Source organism: Pelodiscus sinensis, chromosome 26, assembly GCF_049634645.1.
Source record: "Pelodiscus sinensis isolate JC-2024 chromosome 26, ASM4963464v1, whole genome shotgun sequence".
In the NCBI taxonomy this organism is placed as follows: domain Eukaryota; kingdom Metazoa; phylum Chordata; order Testudines; family Trionychidae; genus Pelodiscus; species Pelodiscus sinensis.
Window position 1 is genome coordinate 17,751,115 of NC_134736.1, and position 26,746 is coordinate 17,777,860.

Here is a 26,746-nt window from a genome sequence, read left to right on the forward strand (position 1 = left end):
ACCCATTAATTTCATTTGGTGTCCTCTAGTTCTTCTATTTAGGGAAATAATAAATAACTTTTCTTTATCAGCCCTCTCCACACCACTCATGATTTTATAGACCTCTATCATATCCCCCTCAGTCTCCTCTTTTCTAAACTGAAAAGTCCCAGTCGCTTTAACCTCTCCTCATATGGGACGCGTTCCAAACCCCTAATCATTTTAGTTGCCCTTTTCTGAACCCTTTCCAAGGCCAAAATATCTTTTTTGAGGTGAGGAGACCACATCTGTACACAGTATTCCAGATGTGGGCATACCATAGTTTTATACAGGGGCAGAAAGATATTCTGGGTCTTATTTTCTATCCCTTTCTTAATAATTCCTAGCATCCTATTTCCCTTTTTGACCACCGCTGCACACTGTGTGGAAGTTTTCAGAGAACTGTCCACGATAACTCCAAGATCTCTTTCCTGATTTGTCGTAGCCAAATTAGCTCCCATCATACTGTACGTATAGTTGGGTTATTTTTCCCGATGTGCATTACTTTACACTTATCCACATTAAATTTCATTTGCTATTTTGTTGCCCAATCACTCAGTTTGGTGAGATCTTCTTGGAGTCCCTCACAGTCTGCTTCTGTCTTGACTATCCTAAACAGTTTGGTATCATCTGCAAACTTTACCATCTCACTGCTTACCCCTTTCTCCAGATCATTTATGAATAAGTTGAAAAGGATTGGTCCCAGGACTGACCCTTGGGGTACACGACTAGTTACCCCTCTCCAATCTGAAAATTTACCATTTATTCCTACCCTTTGTTTCCTGTCTTTTAACCAGTTCTCAATCCAAGAAAGGACCTTCCCTCTTATCCCATGGCCATGTAATTTAAACAAGAGCCTTTGGTGAGGGACCTTGTCAAAGGCTTTCTGAAAATCCAAGTATACTATATCTACTGGATCCCCCTTGTCCGCAGGTTCATTAACCCCTTCAAAGAACTCTAAGGGTATGTCTACACTACCCCGCTAGTTCGAACTAGCGGGGTAATGTATGCATACCGCACTTGCTAATGAAGCCCGGGATTTGAATTTCCCGGGCTTCATTAGCATAAGCGGGGAGCCGCCATTTTTAAATCCCCGCTGCTTCGAACCCCGTGTAGCGCGGCTACACGGGGCTCGAACTAGGTAGTTCGGACTAGGTGCCTATTCCGAACTACCGTTACTCCTCGTGAAACGAGGTGTACCGGTAGTTCGGAATAGGCACCCTAGTCCGAACTACCTAGTTCGAGCCCCGTGTAGCCGCGCTACACGGGGTTCGAAGCAGCGGGGATTTAAAAATGGCGGCTCCCCGCTTATGCTAATGAAGCCCGGGAAATTCAAATCCCGGGCTTCATTAGCAAGTGCGGTATGCATACATTACCCTCCTAGTTCGAACTAGGAGGGTAGTGTAGACATACCCTAATAGATTAGTAAAACAGGATTTCCCTTTACAGAAACCATGTTGACTTTTGTCCAATAAATTATGTTCTTCTACATGCTTCACAATTTTATTCTTTACTATTGTTTCGACTAATTTGCCCGGTACTGAAGTTAGACTTACCGGTCTGTAATTGCCAGGGTCGCCTCTAGAGCCCTTTTTAAATATTGGTGTCACGTTGGCTACCTTCTAGTCTTTAGGTACGGAAGCCGATTTAAAGGATAGGTTACAAACCACAGATAATAGCTCAGCAATTTCCCATTTTAGTTCTTTTAGAACCCTTGGATGAATGCCATCCGGTCCCGGAGATTTATTAACATTAAGTTTTTCTATTCGTTCCAAAACCTCCTGTAATGACACTTCAAGATTCATCACCCACAAAGGACGGTGCAGATTCAGGAATCTCCCCAACGTCCTCAGCCGTGAAGACTGAAGCAGAGAAACCATTTAGTTTCTCTGCAATGGCTTTATAGTCCTTGATTGCTGCTTTTATAGCTCGATCATCTAGGGGACCCACAGGTTTTTTAGCAGGCTTCCTGCTTCTAATGTACTTAAGAAACATTTTGCTATTTCTTTTTGAGTTTTTGGCTAGCTGTTCCTCAAAATTTTTTTGCTTTTCTTATTACATTTTTACACTTGATTTGACAGTGTTTATGTTCCTTTCTATTTATCTCACTAGGATTGGACTTCCACTTCTTAAAAGATACCTTTTTGTCCCTCACTGCTTCTTTTACATGGTTGTTAAGGCACAGTGACTCTTTTTTAGGTCTCTTGCTATGTTTTTTAATTTGGGGTATACGTTTAAGTTGAGCCTCTATTATGGTGTCTTTAAAAAGTTTCCATGCAGCTTTCAGGGATTTGGCTCTAGTCACTGTGCCTTTTAATTTCTGTTTAACGAACCTCCTCATTTTTGTGTAATTCCCCTTTGGAAATTAAATGCTAGGGTGCTGGACTGCTGAGGTGTTCTTTCCACCACAGGAATGTTAAATGTTATTATATTACGGTCACTATTCCCAAGCGGTCCTGTAACGGTTATATCCTGGACCTGATCCTGCACTCCACTCAGGACTAAATCGAGAATTGCCTCTCCCCTTGTGGGTTCCTGCACTAGCTGCTCCAAGAAGCAGTCATTTAAGCCATTGAGAAATTTTATCTCCGCTTCTCTTCCTGAGGTGACATGTATCCAGTCAATATGGGGGTAATTAAAATCCCCCATTATTATAGAGTTCTTTATTTTGGTAGCCTCTCTAATCTCCCTCAGCATTTCAATGTCAGTATAGCTGTCCTGGTCAGGTGGTCAGTAATATATCCCTACTGCTAATTTCTTCTTATTGGAGCATGGAATTACTATCCATAGCGATTCTATTGAACATGTTGATTCACTTACTATTTTTATTTCATTTGATTCTACATTATCGTTCACATACAGTACCACTCCGCCACCCACCCGGCCTACTCTATCCTTTCTATGTATTTTATATCCCGGTATGATTGTGTCCCACAGATTTTCCTCATTCCACCAGGTTTCAGTGATGCCTATTATGTCAATCTCCTCATTTAATACGAGGTACTCTAGTTCACCCATCTTATTAGTCAGACTCCTAGCATTTGTGTACAAGTACTTTAGAAATTTGCCACTGGTTATTTGTCTGCCCTTCCCTGATGCATTGGATTCCTTTGTATGCGGTTGTTTGTCTGCTCTGGCCTATGGTTTGTCCTCTCCCCTCCTCTCTTTCTGACTACAGTTTAGAGAATCTCTATCAATGGATTCTCCTCTAAGAGAAGTCTCCCTCCGATTTACGTGCATCTCCGCACCAATCGGCTTTCCCCCATCTCTTAGTTTAAAAACTGCTCTACGGCCTTTTTAATGTTTAGTGCCAGCAGTCTGGTTCCACCCTGGTTTAGGTGGAGCCCATCCTTCCTGTATAGGCTCCCCCTCTCCCAAAAGTGTCCCCAGTTCCTAATAAATCTAAACCCCTCTTCCCTACACCATTGTCTCATCCACGCATTGAGACTCTGAAGCTCCGCCTGCCTACCTGGCCCTGCGCGTGGAACTGGAAGCATTTCTGAGAATGCTACCATAGAGGTCCTGGATTTCAGTCTCTTTCCTAGCAGCCTAAATTTGGCCTCCAGGACATCAATCCTACCCTTCCCTATTGCATTGGTACCTACATGTACCACGACCACCGGCTCCTCCCCAGCACTACACAGAAGTCTGTCTAGATGCCTCGAGAGATCAGCAACCTTCGCACCAGGCAGGCAAGTGACCATATGGTTCTCCCGGTCATCACAAACCCAACTATCTATGTTTCTAACAATCGAATCACCCACTACTAACACCTGCCTCTTCCTAACTGGCATTCCCTCCCCCTCAGAGGTATCCTCAGTGCGAGAGGATACCGCAACATCCTCTGGGAGGAGGGTCCCAACTACGGGATGGTTTCCCTCTGCTCCCATTGAATGCCCTGTTCCCTTGAGGCTTTCATCCTCCTTAAGAGCACTGGGGCTCTCAGACTGGAGGTGGGACAGTACTACAGTGTCCCGGAAAGTCTCATCAACATAGCTCTCTACCTCCCTTAGCTCCTCCAGTTCAGCCACTCTGGCCTCCAGAGCCCAAACTTGGTCTCTGAGGGTCAGGAGCTCCTTGCAACGGGTGCACACATACGCCACCTGCCCACAGGGCAGGTAATCATACATGTTACACTCAACGCAATACACAGGATAGCCCCCACTCTGCTGCTGGGCTCCTGTCTCCATTTTTCTAATGAATAAGTTTAAGTATAAACTGGGATTCTTTTTAAACCTCTGGAATATAGATAATTCTAAGAGTTATGTTATAAAGAAGGTCTGAAGTCACTAGTGCCCTCTAAACTCCCTCTCCAAACTCTCCTGTTAGCTGTTCCTGGTCGCTGAGTCACAGGCTTATATAGCTTTGGTAGCCCCTCCCCCTGACTGAGGCTCAGCCAATTAACAGAGGCTTCTAGATTTCAAACCTTTTAGAAGCTCCTTCAAACAAACCAACCAACCAACCAACCAAACAGACAAACACATGCTCAGCACACTGCAAATAACTCCCCCCACACACAAACACACACTCCAGACATGCTTTGGGCATGTCAAGGCTCTTTTGACTCAGAATGCATGTCTCCTTTTGTGGTTCTGGCCAATTTCAGCCTCCTGGTTGACTCCAGAATATTCCCTGCAGATGTTTGCCTCTGGACTCCAGCAGTATCATGTCAATGGGATGGAAAATTGCTCCCTGACTGAGAGCACCTGGTGTGTTGAACCTCTGGAGAACTAACATCCAGCTATTGGGAGCATAAGGCATTAATGTTCTTCTTTTGCTGAGAGTGGCGCTGGCCTGTTGAAAAAGAGTTTGTCACCTGTTTCCCTTGCTAGTTGCTGATGTGCAGATGTCTTCTGGTTTAATTTTGCAGAAGGGAAGAACCACTGTTGGGGATCTTTATATACGGCCTTACTGGGTCTCCACATGGGCCAGATTGGGAACTGAGCCCATCTAGAATCAGTTCCTGGGTGGAGGAGTTGGGCATGAGGTGTAGACAGAAAATGATGCTGCAGTGCGATCCAGTTTCCTGTATGGAGGGTTTGTGCTGTCATTGCTCGTGGCAGATACAATCCTGTCTGTTTTCTGAAAAGCATGACTTTCAGGTCACTTCTGGTCTCTCCTTGGTGCTACTGTAACCTAAACATGAATTAAATCATATGCACCTTTGCTTCTCCAGTGTCTGAGAGGGATGGGGATGTGGAATGTAACTTGCTTAGGCTCAGCCAGGTTAAGGTGGAAGTGGTTAATTGGATTGATTTATTGTAAAGATTTCTTTTACACAGTGCTAGCTGAGCACTAGCTGTGTGCTCAGCACTGTGCAGACAACGGGCAAAGACACAGCCCACGTGTGCCACGAGGGGCTCACAATCTAGGTTAGTCAGACATTTATAGTCCAACTAATCTCATACATGAATCCAATTCAGCGCAACACTGAGAATATATGACATCAAGCAGAAGTCCTGCTAAGGAAATGGGTGTAACATCTCAGAGAATGGCACAGGCCTGCAACTGAAACTTCTCTTGGAGGGGCACATGAGAGTTTTGCCCGTACGATTTTTATGCATGTCACATTGGACTAATTACTGCTCTTGGGCCTGATATTTTGAAGGTGCTGAGTACTGGCAGCTCCCATTGACTTCAGCTGGAGAGGCTGTGCTAAGCACTTCTGAAAACCAGGCCCCTTGAATCTTAGGAGATGTTGGTGGCATGTAGAGACATTTCACCTACCACTGGCCCTCAAGCTCTGCATGTTCCTTTCTCATGTGAACCTTTCTGCAATGACGGGCACTTTTGCAACCTCCCAACAATACGCTTTACTTGAAAAGCACTGAACTAATACAGTATGCGGTGAGTCACCCCTTGACAGCAGTGTTCCACATTTTACGCTGGCTACCCATTTGCTTCTGAGATTATGATGATGTAATCTTTACATTACATGAATAATAATGCCTAGTTTTTATACAGCGCTTCAGATCTCTATGCTGCAGTAAAACAGGGTTGCAGCAGGGCTATAGAACTGCATTTCACTGGCCAGGCTTACAGACCCTATGGGAAAGGGGAGGCCGAAAGCTCCAATCTGAGCCCAAACATCAGCATTGCAGTGTTAGAGCCCTGCAGCCCAAGCCCCGAAGCAACTGACCCAGGCCAGCTGCAGGTGTTTCTATTGCAGAGTGGACAGACCCAACATGCTTTACAAAGGAGGTCGCCATCACTACGTTCATTTCACACTGAGGCACAGGGAGAGACGTGATTTGCCCACTGTCACCCAACATGCCAGTAGCAGGAAGTGAAGCCAGGTCTCCGGCACTCTGGTCTGCTGCTCTGTTTACCAGGCAGAGCATAGCCCCTCCCCCCAAAGGAAGGCAGAATAGTGCAGTGGGTAGTGCCCACACTGAGGGGCAGACAGGAGGGGTTGCATTCCCAGTTGCATTCTTGCAGAGCTTGGTCAAGACCCTTCACCTCCCTTTGCCCCAGCATCCCGTCAAATGTTTAGAATTAGACTGCATTTCCTTGGCAAAGCATGCTGAGCTCAGGGGGGAGAAATGCTACGTAAGATCTAATTGCTGCTGTTATTTATGGCTCTAACACATTTTTAGATAAATAATTTAGAAGTGCAGACTCGATAAATGAAACAGTCAATCAGAGCACGAATTACTCCCACGTGCTGGAAGCCCCTGCGAGGGCAAGCCCAGAACTGATTTGTGCCATAAGAGGAAAGGAATCTATTAGCTGCACATTCCTGATCTTGAGGGACGAGCCTTCTTCGTTGCTTTAAATCACTCTGGGTTTTATTCTTCTGTGTCAGCACTGTCAGGGCCTATAAGCCTCAACCCAAAGAGGCCATCTTAACAGACCAAGGGGGGCTTAAAGTGAGGAATTCCTTTCAGCAAGGATGCTGCAAGCAGACTGATAACATAAAGGAAAAGAGAAAATACCCGGAGCTGAAATGCATAGCATTAGGGCCTGATCCTGGGGAGCAAATGCTAAGAGGTTTCCACTCCAAAAGAACACAACGCCTCTCCAGATTGGGCCTCATTTCTCTCCACATCTTAACTATCTTCACTATTATAATTAAAAACTACAAACAAATCCATGCATGATTTCTCTGCTGCAAAACACTCATGTGGTTCTGAAATGGACCAGGCTTACTGTCCAGCCGTGCATTAGCAACTGTAATTGTTAGCAGGCAATTATACGTGTCTTGGAAACACACACCATTGCCATTGGTAATGTTCATGTTGCGCACACGGGAAGGCTCCATGCAGCAGATCAATATTACTTTTGCATTCATTACAAATAGCTGCCGTGGTTCACAGAATCATAGAATATGATTGCAAGACACCCCAAGAAGTCATCTAGTCCAATGATGGGTAACCTAGGCTAGTGAAAAGTCGCATGAGTGGCCCTCTTTCATATCAGTGGGCTGCAAGATTGTCATTACCACAACGGTCTCCTGGGACAGGGTAGTTTTGCTAACTGCACTCGCATACCTAGAATTTCCAGAGTGTGCCTGTTGAACTGTAGCAGTGCTTTGACTGGATGCAGAGGGAGTGAACGGCTCTTGCAAGCCACACATTGAACCCTGATGGGCTACCTGTGATCCACAGATTGTGCACCTTTGATCAGTCCAACCTCCTGCTCAAACAGGACCAACCCCACCTAAATCGTTCCAGCCAGGGCTTTATCAAGCCTGGCCTTAAAAAACCTCTAAGGATGGAGATTCCACCCCCTCCCTAAGTAGCCCATTCCAGTCCTTCATCCTCCTCCTAATGAAATAGTTTTTCCTGATATCCAACCTAACCCTCTCCCACTGCAATTTGAGATGATTACTTCATGTTCTGTCATCTGCCACCACTGAGAATAGCTTAGCTCCATCCTCTTTGGAGCTCCCTGCAGCTGAAAGCCTCTACCAAATCCCCCTCCCTTACCCCCTGCCCGCCACATGCACACACACACACTTTTCTCTTCTATGGACTAAATAAACCCAGTTCCCTCAATCTCTCATGTTACTCTGTATGTACATTACAAATCCACAACACGGGTAAAATATATTATGCAGGCAACGTTTATTACATACACATTAGAAATTGAGGCATTTGAGAAACATTGGAGGTCTCAGAACTCCATGCTGTTTGCAGTCGCACTACACACCCAAAGATGTTAACTGCCCACTTCATTGTAAGTGGCTTCTTGCAGCTTGTGTTAACCCATCATACACTACAATCTCTCCTGCCCTGTATTTAGTTGTGGCAGTGACACTGGCTAGTTTTTCCAGCTCTGAAGACCATCTCTGTGTAGCTTGAAAGCTTGTCTCTCCCACCAAGAGAAGTTGGTCCAATAAAAGTTGTTACCCTATCTACGATCTGCCTTGTCTCTCTAGGCTGCACAGTGGCAGGCAATGTGACTTACAGGCTCGGGCACAGCCCTAGGTGTTAAGAGGCCTGTGATCAAGACCTAACTCTGCTATTGGTTTGCTAGATGTCCCTGGCCAAATCACTTTCCTTCTCTATACCTCAGTTTCACATGCTGTAAAAGAGAGGATTTGCTCTCTCTTCTTCTTCCTATTTTTTCTCATTTTCTATCTATTTTTCCTTTCCTTTTCTTTCTCTCAAATTACCTGTTTGTTTCTTCTTCCTTAAACAGGGATCATGATACTGACCTCCTTTCTAAAGCACTGAGAGTTCCGTGGCTGAAGGGAGTTAGGTATTATCATTATCATATCTTAGCGAAGGCCGAATTGTTTAACCATTAGAATGAGAGCGGAGTGTGTGTCAAAACCCAAGGATTCTACTCTTAGCTCCTTTTGTGACTATGTGATCTTGGGCAAGTCTTTTGCTCTTGCTATGCTCCAATTTCTCAATCTGTCCAATGGGAATAATTTACTCAACTTTGTAAAGCACTGTGTAAATGTAATGCATTCATTGTTACTATTTAATGCCCTTTCCAAGGAACTCACAGTTCTTGCCCATCATTATAATTTATAATACACCCCTCAACCTAGTAGCTAGGCACACAAAGTGTTATGTTGATGGAGCTGAGTATCACTTCATTATTTAATAGAAAAAAATGAATCCTTCAGGAGCTGGAAAGATGTTTACTTCACTCATCTGCAAATTTTGCAAGAAAGTGCACTCAGCTATCCTTCCTAAAGACGGAAAAAACCTCCAGATCCCAGAATCTTGTCTTCTTGGTGCAGAATAAACAAAATCCAGATGTTATAATCTGGGAGGGAAATGTTATTTTGATTGTAACAGTCTGAATAGAACAACCCTGAAAAAACCCATCCACAACCCACCCACCAACCCACACACAATCTAGCAGTTTCCAGCTTAAAGAAAAACAGAAGTGTCCTGGTTTCAGGTTAAGAGAACGGATAGGAAAAGGGGAATTGGTTTTATCACTAAACAAACAAGGCATTTCAAGCAAGATTGAGAATCGTGCCAACTCCTATAATTGTCCCAAGTGACTTTTATGAAACAATCAGGATCCTGAAAGTGGGTTTGCTTGTATTTAATATAAGTGGAGAGACCAATTGTCTGGTCCATATAATCACACTTTGGCACTGTTTCTAGATATTAAAGAGGGCCGTATTTGGACATGAGAATAGTGTCTCTGGCTCACAGAGATGTCTCCCCCCATCCCCCCACTTTTTATAAGACTATAATAGTACTCAGCTTTTACGGAGAACTCTTCTTTGGACAGTGTTTTAATTTATAGGCAAAGGGAATATCATTTTTGCAGCATGATGAAGCCATTGTGTTTTTTCTACTGCTCATCTTGCTGGGCCAGAAACACAACGGAGGTATAAGCTGGGAGGGGTAAATGGGGTTGAAAACAAGGAGAGTAGAAGCTAAGTCACATCAGATACTTACAGCAGACACTATACCAGGGCTGGGCAAAATGCGGACCAGGGGCCGGATTCGGCATCTGGCCCCTGGGCTGCGTCTGGCCATTTCTATTTATATCCTGCGTCCATGCCACCGAATTTCCAGGCAGTGGCTCAGGAAGCAGGATCCTATTTAAATGGCTCCTGGTTCCCGTTCACAGCGCAAACCTGGCAGGGACTGGAGCCACGAGCCCTTTAAATAACCACAGCAACCCTGGACGGCTGCCAGGCACCGCAGTAATGGCAGAACTGGGACCCCTCTGTTGTGTTTTTTCTTCAAAGCCTCTGACCCCAGCCCCACCCCTTCCCCCCAGGCCCCACCCCTTCCGGGGCTGGAGCTAGCCCATGACCATGTATCAAAATTCATGAAGTGGCTCCCCCGTGAATATTACTCCCACCCCTGAGCTTTAGCCACAGAATAAGTCTCCAGCCTCACAAGGCAAAACTCCCAGAGGGGTTTTTCACAGTGTTTGTCTACACTGCACACTAGTCTGAGCTCCTGCCCTTCTTCCATCTTTACACAAATCTGTCTCATTTGGGTCAGTAAGCACGCAGGCCTGACATCCTAGGACCCAGCTGAGCATGAGTCCCCAGGCCCAGCATTAGGCAGTAGGGGTCTGTCTTCACTACAAAGTTAATTCGATCTAACAGATGTTAGTTCGAATTAACTTTAACAGGCGCTACACAGGCAAACCACTAGTTCGAACTTAATTCGAACTAGCAGAGCGCTTAATTCGAACGAAGTAAACCTCATTCCACGAGGACTAACGCCTAGTTCGAATTAAGTAGTTCGAATTAAGAGCTGTGTAGCCACTTAATTCGAACCAGTGGGAGGCTAGCCCTCCCCAGCTTGCCCTGGTGGCCACTCTGGCCAACACCAGGGAAACTCTTCTGCCCCCCCTCCCGGCCACGGAGCCCTTAAAGGGGCACAGTCTGGCTACGGTGCTCATGCCAGGTGCAAGCCTGCCAGCACCCAGCCAGCAGACCCTGCACCTGGCACGGCACAAACCAGCCACCCGCTGCCACCCAGCCCTCCCCCTCTTCCTGGGACCAGGCTGGCGGCTCCCAGGAGCCTGCCCGGGTCCGCAAGAGGCGGGCGCCCACTTGGTCTAGTGCGGACATCGAGGACCTCATCCATGACTTCCACACTAGGCACAGGAAAGCGGCCATCTAGGGCACGAGAGCTGCCAGCCTGGCCACCCAGGAGCAAGTGTGCATGAAAATCAGGGTGGTCCAGTGAGACCCCCGACCCTGAGCTCTGAGCTTAGAATGGCCGTACTGGGTCAGACCAAAGGTCCATCTAGCCCAGTAGCCTGTCTGCCGACAGCGGCCAACACTAGGGACCCCGGAGGGGATGGACCGAAGACAATGACCAAGCCATTTGTCTTGTGCCATCCATCTCCAGCCTTCCACAAACAGAGGGCAGGGACACCATTTCTACCCCCTGGCTAATAGCACTCCATGGACCCAACCTCCATGAATTTATCTCACTTGTCTTTAAACTCTGTTCTAGTTCTAGCCTTCACAGCCTCCTGCAGCAAGGAGTTCCACAGGTTGACTATTTGCTTTGTGAAGAAGAACTTTCTGTTATTAGTTTGAAGCCTGCTACCCATTCATTTCATTTGGTGTCCTCTAGTGCTTCTATTATGGGAACTAATGAAGAACTTTTCTTTATGCATCCTCTCCACACCACTCTTGCTTTTATAGACCTCTATCATATCTCCCCTCAGTCTCCTCTTTTCTAAGCTGAAAAGTCCCAGTCTCTTTAGCCTCTCTTCATATGGGACCTGTTCCAAACCCCTGATCATTTTAGTTGCCCTCCCCTCTCCCACCCTCTCTCTTCCCCTCTCCCACCTTCTTTTCCCAGTCTCCCCGAGTTTTGTTCAATAAAGAGAGATTCTATTTTTGAACACACGTGTCCTTTATTTTGTACATCAGGAAGGGGGGGCTAGAGAGGGGTAAGTGGAAGGAGGTGAGGGAGGAATGGGGTACGAGCCCCCGATGGGGAGGACTGGGGTGGCTCTGCGGGCTTCTGGAGGTGGAAGCTCTCCTGCACCCCCCTGATTGACCTCCCCCCCCCCCGGATGGCAGCCTGCAGCAAGTGCAGCCGGGCTGGTGGCCGAGTGCTGTGATGTGCCGAGTGTGAGCACTCAGGGCACTCCAAGCCAGGACTGCTTTGCAAGCTGGGAACCCCTGAGAACTGTCTGTCCGGGGTGGGGGTCGGGTCCCTTTAAGCACAGCCCTCGGCTAGCCTGAGACAGCATCTCCATGCTCTAAGTCCTAACCTGATGCCCTGCCGGCACTGCTTCCGGCCAGCCTTAACTTCGGTTCAGGGTCCACTCAATGTGGACATGCTAGTTCGAATTAGCAAAACGCTAATTCGAACTAGTTTTTAGGTCTAGATGCACTAATTCGAATTAGCTTAGTTCAAATTAACTAATTTGAATTAAGTTAGTTCGAATTAGCGCTGCAGTGTAGACAGACCCCATGAAAGGAGCCTAAGTGGCAGGTGTGAGTAAGAAGGGTTGGGTAGTGCAGTGTGGTGGGGTCAGCAAGGCTGTGAGACCCGGGTCCAGCCTCACTGGCTTACAATCCAGTGAGGCCCCTCAAGCAGAGGCTCGGGAATTCTGGGTGCACAAGCTCAAGTCCCACAGACCCTGGTTTGCAATGCAGGGGAGCGAAACCCAGAGAGTCACGGCGACGCCGGTGAGACTTTGGAATCTGCCTGTGCACATCTTGTTGGGGATCAGGTCCTAAGTGGCTACCTCAACCCTTCTGCTTGTCCTCTTCCTGCCCAACATACACAAGATCCTCAGTCTAGGCTCTAGATTTGGAGCCTAAGGTGCGGGATAGGAACCCAGGAGATCTGTGAACATTTGGCACAGATTTCTGGGGTGACTTTGAGTAAGTCACATCTGGGTCTCAATTCTCTATCTGTAAAATAAAGACCAACGGACTCCTGTTCTCTCCCCTTGCTCTGCCTTGTCTCTTGATCCTGATTGAGCAGCATATGGGTGAATGGCTGTGCCTGCCCAGAGCGCTGAAGTATTCCATGGCCGATGCTCACCTGCTACACCTGCAGGCTTGAGGACTTACTGCTCGCTGTTCTGGGCAAGGACTGTTTCTTCCTGTGCATGCGGCGTTTCGCACCCGGGGGCCTCTAGACACTCCTGGGCTACATATAGCAATTTCCATCTTACCAGGTGCTGTAAATAGCAGCCACACAGAGCCATGGTGAGTCCAATGGAATGACACCCAGCTAATGAAGGTTGCACTTTGGTTCTTTCTCAGGGAGGCTGACCACCTCTGCCGGCATCTCAGCAAGGTGGGGGCTGGGGGGAGGTTGCAGCTCCACACTCCTGGAAGAGGCAGGGCCTCAGACAGAAGGGTGGGACCGGGTGTGTGGGCACCAGCCCTCGGCGCCCCCGCCCTTGAGCACACACGGTACAGCGCTCCTGCCGCAATTGAAAAGGCCTGGGGCTCCAGCTGCTGCAGTAGCATAGTGGCAGCCGAGATCCCTGGGGCACCTACCCCCTTTGCCCTGCCCCCCTCGGCAGGCCTGCTCATTCTCATCACTGCCACAGCTGGGGCAGTTACTCAGCAAGCTCTCGCGTGTGCTGCTAAGGGCCTGCGGCTAAGGCCTGACGGAAAGGAGTTGGGGGAGACTTTCTGTTGAAGAGCAAAGACTGCTGTGAGAAATGAAGAGTGAGCTTTTCCCCAGTTGCTGTGCCCCGTATGTGGAATTTCACAATCCAGCATAGATTTGTTAACAGAAAATGTCAAATATGCTTTTTTAAGTGCCCTGCCTTTCTGGCACATAGGCCAATACACATTCACCCTTGGACTCAGCCCTACAATGCTGTCATGATTGCCTCATGCCCCGTCTGACCAATGGCTTAGAAAACCAAGAATAGCCCGAATTACCAAGCATTTCACTCCCTCTCTTAGAATAAATCGCGTCAGTGAGTCAGTCTGCTTGCAAGCCAGAAACAAGCGTTTGTTTCACAGAACTAGGAAGCTAGGAATTGCCAGACCCGATCAGACTATCATGACTCTAACAGTGGCCAGCACCACATGAAGATGCGAGAAACCCCATCAGAGGAAAGAACAAGGTGCCCCATTACGACCTGCCCATCGGGGAGACTTCCTCTTAGCCCCAGGAGGTCATTGTTTGGGATATGACCTGAAGCAGGAGGCTACATATTACTCTTCTTTAAAAAAAAAATCTATCCAGTGTAATTTTGGATTTTGATCCCTATAAATGTCTAATCCCTCTCTGAATCCCGCTAAGCTTAAAATCTTTGATCTGCTGTCCTGCAGCCAACCAGTGCTTTTCCTTTGCATGTTCCTGATTTGATGAGTGTCTTTATATTCCCCTGCCCATGCTGTTAACATTTCAGTTGGCTACAACCCCTGCCCTCTACCCATGAGCGAAGAGAGAGCTGTTAATGCTTTGCCTGTTTCAGACTCGGAATTCTCTGCACCTGGTTAGGAATCAGTCTTGCAAGAAGAGATGGGGGAGAGTTCCTCAGCCCAAAAGATTATAGACATTTACCTTGTGATTAACAAACCTGCAGCGCTGGGCAGCAGAGTCTGGGTCAGCTGACCTGGGTCAACCCCCAGCTTGCTGTGGGTCCAGTATCACAATGTAGCCATAAGCTAAGTCTCAGGTGAACAGTGAAAGAGCTTAGAGTATGCTGCGTGGAGTGACAGAGACACTGCTTAGAGCAGGGGGCTCAGTACCCCAGCGTGCACTAGGGAGGTGATTCCAAGCTCGCCATGGAAGGGACAATGTGGCACATAACAGAGTTGGTTTGTGGGTCTGTATAATAATATGTACAGTGCCAATTGGACATGATTTCACATAGGATCAGCCAGACTGGGTCAGACCAAAGGTCCATCTAGCCCAGTACCCTGCTGCTGACAAACAGAGGTCAGAAACACCACCCCTACCCATCCTGGCTCCAAGCCACTGATGGACCCAGCCTCCTGTGGCAGGGTCAGGCCAGGGAGCTGCTGCAGAGAGGGGATAAGGCAGCCCCAAAACAGGAAAACACCCTGTAAGTAGAAGTAGAGAGCTGCAGGCCAATGAGCTGGCTCAGACTCCTCTGCTGGCTGACCGAGGGCTTTTCAAAGCCTCAGCAGTTGGCAGCTGGGGAGAGAGGGTGGAAGGGAGATGGTGGAGCACGCGCGAGCAAGTCCGCCCACAACAGCATTAAGTGGAGGCAGCGAGGGAGCGAGTCTGAGGAGGTGTAGCTGGGCTCCCTACCACAGAGACCCCCAAACTCTGGGCTTAGGAGTGAGAGACCAGCCCATTGGTGGCCTGGGTAAGAGGGGCCCTTGCCACACGTGGTGTCAGGGGTGGGATTATCGGCTGTGAGGCCTCACAGCGACCCTGAACCTGGCCGAGGTGATCCCTCAGAAAGGAGAAGCACATTTAGAGGACCTGGTGAAAGCTCTGGTGCAGGCCGCAGCCACCCAACAGGAGGCCACCTGGGTGCAAGCGGCCGCCCAACAGAAGTCAGTGTGGCTCCATCAAGAAACCAACCAGTTGTTGATGAGACAAGTAGCCCAGGATAGGGCCACCCTGCAGGAGGTGGTGAACCAGCTGAAAGCCCTGGCGGTCCAGGTACGTGGTCAAGATGGGGCCCGACCATTATGGGCCAATCACTAGTTACAAAAAGTGTCAGGAGATGATGATGTGGAGGCCTATTTGTTGGCCTTTGAAAGTTCAGCTCTGCGGGAGGGCTGGCCTCAAGCCCCGTGGGCCAGTATTTTAGCCCCTTTTCTGAGCAGGGAGGCCAGATATCCACAGCCCCGAGAAGGTTATCAAGGTGATCGTCCTCGGCAGGTATATGAGGGGGTTACCTCCAAACCTTCCGGAGTGGGTTGGCCAGAATGACCCCGCAACTTTTGATGAGCTGGTGGCTCTCGTGGAGAGACGGATGGCTGCTAAGTCCCAGGGTCGAGGTGCATCGGAACAGGAGTTCCACCTTCACCCCGAGGACACGTGCCCCAGAAGCTGCAGACCGAGCACGGGCAGAGAGAAAGGGGGCGGAAGAGCAACTGGAGCTTGCAAAGGAACTTGGGGGATGGGCTGGAGAGGACCAGGGGGCAAGTCCCAATAGCCCAAAGAGAAGGGAGATAGGGCATATAGCGGTTCAGTGCCCCAACTTAGAAGAGCCCAGGCAATGCGACCTGAGGAACCTACAAGACCCTTGTGCCCTGGTCAGCCTTGTAGGTGTAACAATGGCCCCCATCAGTATACCTGGTCCATGAAAATGAATGGGGTAGAAGCCACTGCATTAGTAGATTCTGGGAGCGTGGTTACGTTGGTCTCAGGGAAGCTAGTAGGGCAGGACCAGCTGACCCGAGCCAAACGCACTGGAATATCGTGTGTACACAGAGACATTATTACCCCACCATCCCCGTGAAACTGGAAGTACAAGGGCGGGTCACAGCTGTGACTGTGGAAGTGGTCCCAAAGCTTCCCTACCCAGTGGTCATAGGGCAAGACTTCCCTGGGTTTAATGACCTGCTGCTGCGGGACTAGGTGGAAGAGGATTGCTCCCTCCTGGCCTTCCATGAATTTTCCCAGGACCTCTTCTTGGTGTCCAGGGAACCCCGGAAGACCTGTCAGGAGAGGAGGGCAACTAAGAAATTGGGGACAAAGATTTTGGCCCAAAATCAGAAGCAGGCACTGGCTGGGGGGTTGGAAGTCCACCCAACTACTAGGCCAGAAACCCCAGGATGCGATGAGCTTGAGGCAGGACCCAGCTCATCAGAGGAGGAAACTGGAGTAGGCTTCCTGGAGCTTGGACAGGCTGGATCCCCAAGCAAGACTTTTGGGCAGCATCAAGCCAATGACCCAATATATCAAAATGTCCATAAGGATGTGGTTGAAGTTAACGGGGTCCCAGTGGAGGAAAGGTACAAAGAAGGAACTGTATAATTAAAGGGGATCTACTATATAGAGTAGTTTGTATATGGGACCAAGAGATGGAACAACTCTTGGTACCTCAGAAGCACTTGGTACCTCAAAAACATGGAGAGCAGTACTGGAATTAGCACACAGTCAGGGTATGTCTACACTACCCTACTAGTTCGAACTAGGAGGGTAATGTAGGCATACCGCACTTGCAAATGAAGCCCGGGATTTGAATTTCCCGGGCTTCATTTGCATAAGCGGGAAGCCGCCATTTTTAAAACCCCGCTGGTTCGAACCCCGTGCAGTGCGGCTACACGGGGCTCGAACTAGGTAGTTCGAACTAGGATTCCTATTCCGAACTACCGGTGGAACAAGGTGTACCAGTAGTTCGGAATAGGAATCCTAGTTTGAACTACCTAGTTCGAGCCCTGTGTAGCCGCGCTGCACGGGGTTCGAACCAGCGGGGTTTTAAAAATGGCGGCTCCCCGCTTATGCAAATGAAGCCCGGGAAATTCAAATCCCGGGCTTCATTTGCAAGTGCAGTATACCTACATTACCCCGCTAGTTCGAACTAGCGGGGTAGTGTAGACATACCCTCATTTATTTGGAGGGCATCTGGGGGTGGATAAGACCCAGACCGCATTCTCCAGAGGTTCTTTTGGCCAGGGGTCTATGTGGAGGTCTGCAGATATTGTGCTTCCTGCCCTGAGTGTCAATTACATGGGCCCCAACCACACCTGAGGGCCTCACTAGTACTTCTACCCATCATTGAAGTCCCCTTTGAGCGAATTGCTATGGACATAATAGGCCCACTAAAGAAGTCTGCATGGGGCCATGAGAGTATCCTAGTTGTGGTGGACTATGCCACCCGGAACCCAGAGGCGGTGCCCCTATGCAATACCCTGTCCAAAACAATTGCTAGGGAACTAATTCAAATTTTTTCTAGGGTAGGGATACCAAAAGAAATTCTAACGGACCAAGGGACACCCTTTGTGTCCAAGTCAGCTTGGAAGGACTTGAAGGACTTGTGTACCATGCTCCGCATACGTGCCCTGAGGACATCGGTGTATTATCCCCAAACAGACGGTCTTGTTGAGCAGTTTAATAGGGCCCTGAAAAGTATGCTCAAGAAAGTGGTAAGCTGGGATGGCAGAGATTGGGATCCGCTGCTGCTATACCTCATGTTTGTGGTAAGAGAAGTGCCCCAAGCTGCCATTTGAGCTTTTATATAGGTGTAACCCACGGGGTATACTGGACCTTGCCAAGGAAGCCTGGGAGGAGCAACCCTGGGAGAAATGTTGTTGATCATGTACTCCAGATGAGGGACAGAATAGCCAGACTCACCCCCATAGCGTGGGAACATTTAGAAAAAGTGTAGGAGGCCCAACAGGCCTATTACAATCTGCAAGTGACAACCGGGAAGTTCCAGGTGGGAGACCGAGTGATGGTGCTAGTGCCAACAGCAGAAAGCAAGCTCCTAGCCCAGTGGCAGGGGCCATACAAAGTAATAGAAGCAGTTGGAGAGGTAAACTATAAGGTTTGCCAACCTATCCAGTGAAAGCCCGAGCAAATATATCACATCAACCTGCTGAAACCTTGGCGAAACAGAGGTGTCATTGGTTGCTCTGTGGTCACCACTCCAAGGGGAAAGCCCACAAAGGCAGGTGGGAATATCTTCCGAGCTGATCCTGGATGAAAAGACAGAAGTAGCTGACATGACTGAGTGAAACCATGATGTGTTTTCAACAGAACCTGGTAGAACTACAGAGATTTACCATGACATCATCACAGATTCCAGGGTGAAGGTAAACGTTTAGCCATACCGGATACCCAAGGCAAAGCGCAGGGAGAGCCGAGCTGAAGTTGAGAAAATGCTGAAACTCGGAGTCATTGAAGAGTCGCATAGCCAGCGGTCTAGTCCTATTGTTATGGTGCCCAAGCTGGATGGAAGCCTTCGGTTTAGCAATGACTTCTGAAAGTTAAATGAGGTATCCAAGTTCAATGCCTATCCCATGCCACAGGTGGATGAACACATTGACCAACTGGGCAAGGCCTGATTTCTGTCCATCCTTGACTTGACCAAGGACTACTGGCAGATCCCTCTAGCACCAGGAGCCAAGGAAAAGACGGCCTTTTCAACTCCGGAGGATCTCTTTCAGTATACAGTCCTCCCTTTTGGCTTGCGTGGGGCTCCTGCAACGTTCCAAAGGCTCATGGACAAGCTATTGTGACCACATGCCAAGTACATGGCTGCCTATTTGGACGATGTTGTTGTCCACAGTCCTGACTGGGACACACACCTCGAGAAAGTAGAGGCGATGTTGCAGACCCTAAGGAGAACGGGACTTTCGGCGAAACCCGCAAAGAGTACAATTGGGCTGGCCGAGGCCAAGTATCCCGGGTATATTTGGGAAAGAGCGTAGTAAGGCCCCAACTCAACAAAGTGGACACGATACAGAAGTGGCGCCAACCAACCTGAAAGAAACAGGTCAGGGTGTTCCTGGGATTGATTGGATATTACCGTAGATTCATCCCCAACTTCGCTTCCAGGGCCTGCCCTTTGACCAACCTGACTAGAGCTCTCGGTCCCGACACTGTAAAGGGGAGCACTGAGGCAGAAGAAGCTTTTAAGGATCTCAAGATGATCCAGTTCTCATAGCCCCTGACTTCAAGGAGTTTATCCTGCAGACTGATGCCTGAGAAGTAGGACCAGGGGCTGTATTGTCACAAACGGTTGGGGAAGAGGAGCACCCAATCCTGTACCTCAGGAGGATGCTTCTGCCAAGGGAACAAAACTATGCAGTGGTTGAGAGGGAATGTCTTGCGGTAAAATGGGCCATGGAAAGCCTGTGTTACTACCTCCTTGGGCGGAAGTTTACCCTGGTCACTGATTACCTTGCACCCCTGCAATGGATGTACCGCAAGAAGGACAAGAATGAGAGGGTGATCCGGTGGTTCCTGTCCCTGCAGCCATTCCACTTCTGCGTGCAACATAGATCAGGAACCCAGCATGGGAACGCAGACAGGTTACCAAGGATGCACTGTTGTCTGGTAGCCCAACCCCATAGTGTTGAGCAGAGGGGTGAGGAGAATGTGTGGCAGGGTCAGGCCAGGGAGCTGCTGCAGAGAGGGGGAAAAGGTAGCCCAAAAGGGTAGAAAACCCTGTAAGTAGAAGCAGAGAACTGCAGGCCAATTAGATAACATAAGAACATTAGAACGGCCGTACTGGGTCAGACCAAAGGTCCATCTAGCCCAGTATCCTGTCTGCCGACAGTGGCCAGCACCAGGTGCCCCAGAGAGGGTGGACCGAAGACAATGATCAAGTGATTTGTCTCCTGCCATCCCTCTCCAGCCTCTGACAGACAGAGGCCAGGGACACCATTCCTACCCCTTGGCTAATAGCCTTTTATGGACCTAACCTCAATGAATTTATCTAGCTTCTCTTTAAATTCTGTTCTAGTTCTCGCCTTCACAGCCTTCTCCAGCAAGGAGTTCCACAGGTTGACTGTGCTCTGTGTGAAGAATAATTTTCTTTTATTAGTTTTAAACCTGCTACCCATTAATTTCATTTGGTGTCCTCTAGTCCTTATATTATGGGAACTAATAAATAACTTTTCTTTATTCACCCTCTCCACACCACTCATGATTTTATAGACCTCTATCATATCCCCCATCAATCTCCTCTTTTCTAAACTGAAACATCCTAGTCGCTTTAGCCTCTCCTCATATGGGACCTGTTCCAAACCCCTGATCTTTTTAGTTGCCCTTTTCTGAACCTTTTCCAAGGCCAAAATATCTTTTTTAAGATGAGGAGACCACATCTGTACACAGCATTCCAGATGTGGGCGAACCATAGTTTTATACAGGGGCAGTAAGATATTCTGGGTCTTATTTTCTATCCCTTTCTTAATAATTCATAACATTCTATTTCCCTTTTTGACCGCCGCTGCACACTGCGTGGACGTTTTCAGAGAACTGTCCACGATAACTCCAATATCCCTTTCCTGATTTTTCGTAGCCAAATTAGCCCCCATTGGTTATTTTTTCCAATGTGCATTACTTTACATGCACATTGGAAAAAATAGATGCAGCTGGGAGGGAGCTGGCTCAGGCTTATTGGGGCCAGCTGACTCCTCTGCTGGCTGACTGAGGGCTTTTAAAAGCCTCAGTAGCTGGAACCAGGGGTAAAAGCAAATGCGAACTTGCCCACAACAGCATTAAGTGGAGGCAGCTAAGGAGGGAGTCTGAGGAGGTGGGGCTGGGCTGGGCTGGGCTGGGCTGGGCTTCCTACCACAGAGATCTGCTGTGAACCCTGAACTCTGGGGTTAGGAACGAGAGACCAGCCCGGTAGTGGCCTGGGTAAGAGCGGCTTTGCCACACTCCATAGACTTACATAACTCTTTTTTGACTCCCATGTGATGGGCATACGAGAAAGGTACAGATAGATGGCTAGGTATGTAAGGCAGCTGAACCTTAGCAAGCTTTCTGGGTTTTTGGAAGGGTGGGCATATGTGATAGAGAAGATGGATGGATGGATGGATGTGTTAGGCAGACAGACTGAGAAACCTGCGGAGGAACTTCTGACTTTGTGTTGAGTTTCATGAGGCCACAGGTTTGACAGGGATGATTTTGTCTCTTGAATCCCCTTGAAGCCCAGTGGTCATCTTGTTCTGCCTGACTCGTGATGGCAAAACATCAACAAGACAAGTGTGTAAGTGGTGTTTTGTTTCGGAGTTTGTGCCTGAAGAGAGCCTGGGTCAGAACAAAGGTCCCTCCATTAGACCACTGCACAGGCTGCTTTTTGGTTTGTTTAAACAATGCAGCTGAGCGGGGCTTAGCTTGGGGAAGGAATGCAAACTGTTTGGGATTGGGAGATCACTCTGGGCTATTCTAGCTGTCAGATATATACAGAAGCTTCATCAGAATGTGCTGTCTCATGTCTCTTGGCAGCTCTGCATAGTTTACCTGATTACCATTTATAGTAAATGTTTTTAATAAGCACAGATGTGTCCAGGCCTGCATAGATGCAAGGAAGAGATTTCTCCAGATCACAAGGTACGGTGCAATAACTGGCTTTATTAAAAGGATAATGAGAATTAAAAACAGCTCACCTAGTTATATAAACTCCCCCAATTTTGAATGCGTCTCAGATCTTGATATCTACTGACAGCTAAGCCTGGTCCATGATAAAGCTTTCTGCTTTCACAAGAAGCCCAAATTCAGGACAATCCCTGCCACCAGCGTTAAGGAAGCAAAAGGAATTTAGCAAGTGCAAAGAAGTGAACTAATTGTCCTTGGTTTCTGTTATTGTGAGAGACATGAGTTCAAATACTACAGTGAACATTTTAAAAACTTTTAGGGTAACTAAACATATGATAAAACTTAAACAACAAATAGTCTAGTAGCACTAACAAAACATGTAGATGCTATCATGAGCTTTTGTGGGCAAAACGCACTTCAGATGACCAACGTATAATGGACCAGATCATGGTCCATTCCCATCTTAAAATCTATTAATTTTATTAATGATCTGGGCTCATTATACTCTGGTCATCTGAAGAAGTGGGATTTTGCCTACAAAAGCTCATGATACAGTCTACATGTTTTGTTACTTTAAAGTTCTACTGGACTATTGTATTAAGTTTTTCCTGTTACAGACTAACTTGGCTACCCCTCTGAAGCTTTTAGACATATGAGCTATGTCTAGACTGGCATGATTTTCCACAAGTGCTTTTCATGGAAAAGTTTTTCCGTTAAAAGCATTTGCAGAAAAGAGCGTCTAGATTAGCACGGACACTTTTCTGCAAAAGCACTTTTTGCGGAAAAGCGTCCGTGCCAATCTAGACGCAGTTTTGCACAAGAAAGCCCCGATCGCCATTTTCGCAATCAGGGCTTTTTTGTGCAAAACAATACTGCGTTGTCTACACTGGCCCTCTTGCGCAAAAGCATTTGCACAAGAGGGCTTTTGCCCGAACGGGAGCAACGTAGTATTTCTGCAAGAACACTGACAATCTTACATGAGATCGTCAGTGTTCTTGCGGAAATTCAAGCGGCCAGTGTAGACAGCTGGCAAGTTTTTCCACAAAAGCAGCTGCTTTTGCAGAAAAACTTGCCAGTCTAGATGCAGCCATGATGTCTGAGAGCTCTTTAATCTAGCAGACAAAGTCACAACAACATCCCATGGATAGAAATTAAACATTGACAAATTCAAACTGGAAATCAAGTTGCAAAGTTATAATAGTGAGAGTAATTAACCCTTGGAACATTTCACCCTGGGATGTGGTAGATTCTCCATCACTTGAAATCCTTACATCAGGAATAGATGACTTTCTAAAAGTGATACTTTTGTTCAACTGCAAGTTATATGACTTACTGCAGGAATCAATGGGTGATGTTCTCTGGCCTATGTTATGAGGCGATCAGACTAGCTGATCAAAATGGTCCATTACCACCTTAAAATCTATTTATTTTATCATTATTTCATTGATTGAGGGCTAGATTGAAAAACACTCACAGATGTAATTTTAAGCATAATTGGGTTAATGTGCTACAGGCTTCAATGAGTCAGCAGAACCTACTTCACTCTTTGCACCAACACCTGCTAACAGAGTGTTCTCAGAAAACACTGTCTGCTTGTTACAGTGTCTTTCCTCCTTTCTTCATTCCCCTTAAAAAGGCTAAGACCTTAATTGTTTGCATTTTGTTAGTGTGTGTAACTTTGCTTTTTATAGTAAAATCTACATATATTTCACACCCCTTTTCTGGAGTGCATCCTTATTTTCTATTGGCCATATGCAAGGTCCTTACTCAAGGCCATATTCTGAAGGGTGCTGATATCTCTTAAATCCCATTGACCTCCATTGGATTTGCAGATGCTCAATACCTCTGAAGGATTTGGCCTAAATTTAGCTGCCCGTTCTTCATGATGGCTCCTTCAAAGAATAAATATTCAGTGATGAAAAAGCACTGGTCCATCAAAAATATAAGAGGGGGCAGGAATGCAGAGTTAGTATTGTCAGGAAGAGAAGTGAATTTCACATGGGACAATTATTGTTTCGCTTATCACCAGCAAGCAAAGCAAAGCAAAGCAACCATAACACAACAAAAGCCACATAGTTTGTAGAAGTCAGGCAAACTGCTCTGTGAACTGCTCTGTTTATTACATAGTGATGTATCCTTTGTGGTCTTTTCCACCATAGACTAATCTTGATTGTTCATATAAATCAACATTCCGTTGATCATTGGGGAAAAATACCCCCCGACACTGTGTGACTCACACGGCTTTTCAGTGAAACATGCTGTTTTTCCTTCCAGACTCTTGATTCATGTTGTCTGGTGCCATGCAAGCAGCAATGGCTAATTCCTGAAGCATCAAACGAAGGTGAATTCACTATCTCTTTTCTTTCTGTTGCTCTCTCTATTTTTCTCATTTTTTTTCTTTTTTTTTCTTTTCTCTTAAATAATTCTTTCTTTCTTTCTTTCTTTCTTTCTTTCTTTCTTTCTTTCTTTCTTTCTTTCTTTCTTTCTTTCTTTCTTTCTTTTCACTATAATGCACCTAGCCACTTAAGCAATGCTCTACATTGGTGCAAAGGGAGTAGATGGTTACTTCCTAATCCCTGTAGTGCTCATGTTTTAAATCTTAGTCTGCATAATTATGAGGGTTGCTCATAAAATTATTCAAGCATATTTTGCCTACACTAGCCCTGACCCCTCTGGCAGTCTGACTCCAGGCCACAGCCATGCTGTGCAAGCAAAGTAGTTCCCTTTATTTGTTCCGAATTTTCAGGCCATTTAATTTCAAGTGACTTCTTGGTCTCCTGGTTTGATTTATTATGTCCCTGTCCTATTCCTCTCTGTTTCTTGCTTTCTTTTCTACATGATTGTGCAACACAGGTTCAGGGCACTATGGTGCAGAGGAAATAAGAAAGGACACAAACTCTCACCCCCAAAAAGTATCAAAACTTTTCTGAGGGTTGGAAAAATCTGGATGACTGTTTTGGTTTTTATTTTATTTTTTTATTTTAGTGGATCTCCTGAGGTTTGAGGGGTTGTACCTCTTAGGCTATTTTTAAAATGTGCAAAACAGGCTGGATTTTCTGAATCTCTCTTTTCCACCATGGCTTATATTTTTCTAGTCAATTGCTTTAAAACAATCATAATTTTTTTGGCTGTAGAGCGGCCACTCTAAAGCCATAAAAGAACCCAGTTTTCCCCTACAGGCAGTCCCCGGCTTACATGGATCCGACTTACATCGGATCCCTACTTACAAACGGGGTGAGGCAACCCCGCACTAGCTGCTTTTCCCCCTAGCAGACCAGGGAGATGCAAAGCTAGCGCCCCACCCAGCAGACCAGGGAGACGTGGAGCGGCTTTTCTCAGCAGACACCTCAGCTTAAGAATAAAGGACTGAGGGAAGTGAGGTGTGGGAGAATAAAACTGAGCTCTGGAGAAATGTTTGGCTAGAGTTTCCCCTACAATATGTACCAGTTCCGACTTACATACAAATTCAACTTAAGAACAAACCTACAGTCCCTATCTTGTACGTAACCCGGGGACTGCCTGTATTTCCAAATTAGACTGGCATAAGGAAATGCCATGGAGGATAGATCCATCAATGGCTATTAACCAGGATGGATTGGGATTGTGTTCCTAGCCTCTCTTTGCCAGAAGCTGGGAACAGGTGACGGGGATGGATCGCTTGATGATTGCCTGCTCTGTTCATTCCCTCTGGAGATCCTGGCACTGGGCACTGTCAGAAGACAGAATACTGGGCCAGGCGCAGAGGTGGAAGTAAGCGGGTGCACCCTGGCGCACAGCTCCGGCAAGCAGGGAGCTATTTAAAGAGCTGGCAGGGACAATACCTGTGAGAAATTTTAAGTATCAGAGGGGTAGCCACGTTAGTGTGGATCTGCAAAAGCAACAAGGAGTCCTGTGGCACCTTATAGACTAACAGATGTATTGGAGCATAAGCTTTCATGGGCAAAGATCCACTTCATCAGATGCATGTCAATTTTAAGTTACTTTCCCCACTGGCCAGATGGGCATAGTACAGCCATTCTCATGTTCTTATTTACATATAATAGGTTCCAACAAAGCAGTGGCTGCATAGAACTTCACGGCTGTCTCTATGCTGCACATTAGGGCAATTAGGACTCTCATTGCAACGGCAGGGTTAAAAGTCAGATTCTCCTGCTCCAAAGGCCATAGGCCTCTACTTAAGCTAAAGGGCACTCAATTAGCTATTCACCCTATCAGGCCAAAGAGAGTCTATCCTGTTCTATCCATGGCCCAGATGCACATTCATGCTTATAAGTCCATTCAAATACTGCACGTAGATTTTCACTGGATTTTCCCACTCTCACGCCTTCCCTCTGCTTGTTCTTTGTCTCATTTCTCACTTTTTATTTTATTGGCTTTTTCAGTCTGCTCCTTTCTGGTCTCTGCCAAGTGGGATGAAAACCCAATAACTTTTGAGTTCAAGTCTAGTTTTCAAACCCACAATATCAGGTGGATTTGAAATGATGTAAAATGTCTTTGTACCTCCCTGATTACTTCATATGTTTGCAATTACCTCTCACTGGTCAGCTTCTTGCCAGCCCTCCATACGATGTGCCTTCTTCCCCCCTCCCCATTTCTTTTGCTGTATCTGTCTCCTAATTTTCCAATATCCAGGGGACACCTAAGCTATGTCTACACAGCAGCATTATTTTGGAATAACTGATGTTATTCTGAAATATATGAGAGAGAGAGTGTGTGTAATTGCAAGCCATTATCTCAAAATAATGTCAAACTCTCATTTTACAAGGAGTAAAGGCCTGGGCAGTTGGTGAAGTCAGTGCGGGGAGAGGCAAGCCCTCAGCCCCACCTCCAGACACAAAACAGATATCAGACAGGATCACAAAGAAAAAACAGTT

The 26,746-nt window shown here is 47.1% G+C and overlaps 1 protein-coding gene across 2 annotated transcripts in view; it reads left to right on the plus strand.

The window, feature by feature from the left end:
* LOC142820545 (CXADR-like membrane protein) overlaps positions 1-26,746 on the plus strand; it is a 100,534-nt gene that overhangs the window by 21,722 nt on the left and 52,066 nt on the right. The window contains exon 1 of one of the 2 annotated variants that reach the window (XM_075909750.1): positions 24,196-24,213. The exons of the other annotated variant lie outside the window; for it this stretch is intronic. The gene's annotated coding sequence lies outside the window, so the exon portion shown is untranslated. Of the gene's footprint in view, positions 1-24,195; positions 24,214-26,746 lie in introns of those variants that run through there. 2 annotated transcript variants of the gene reach the window in all.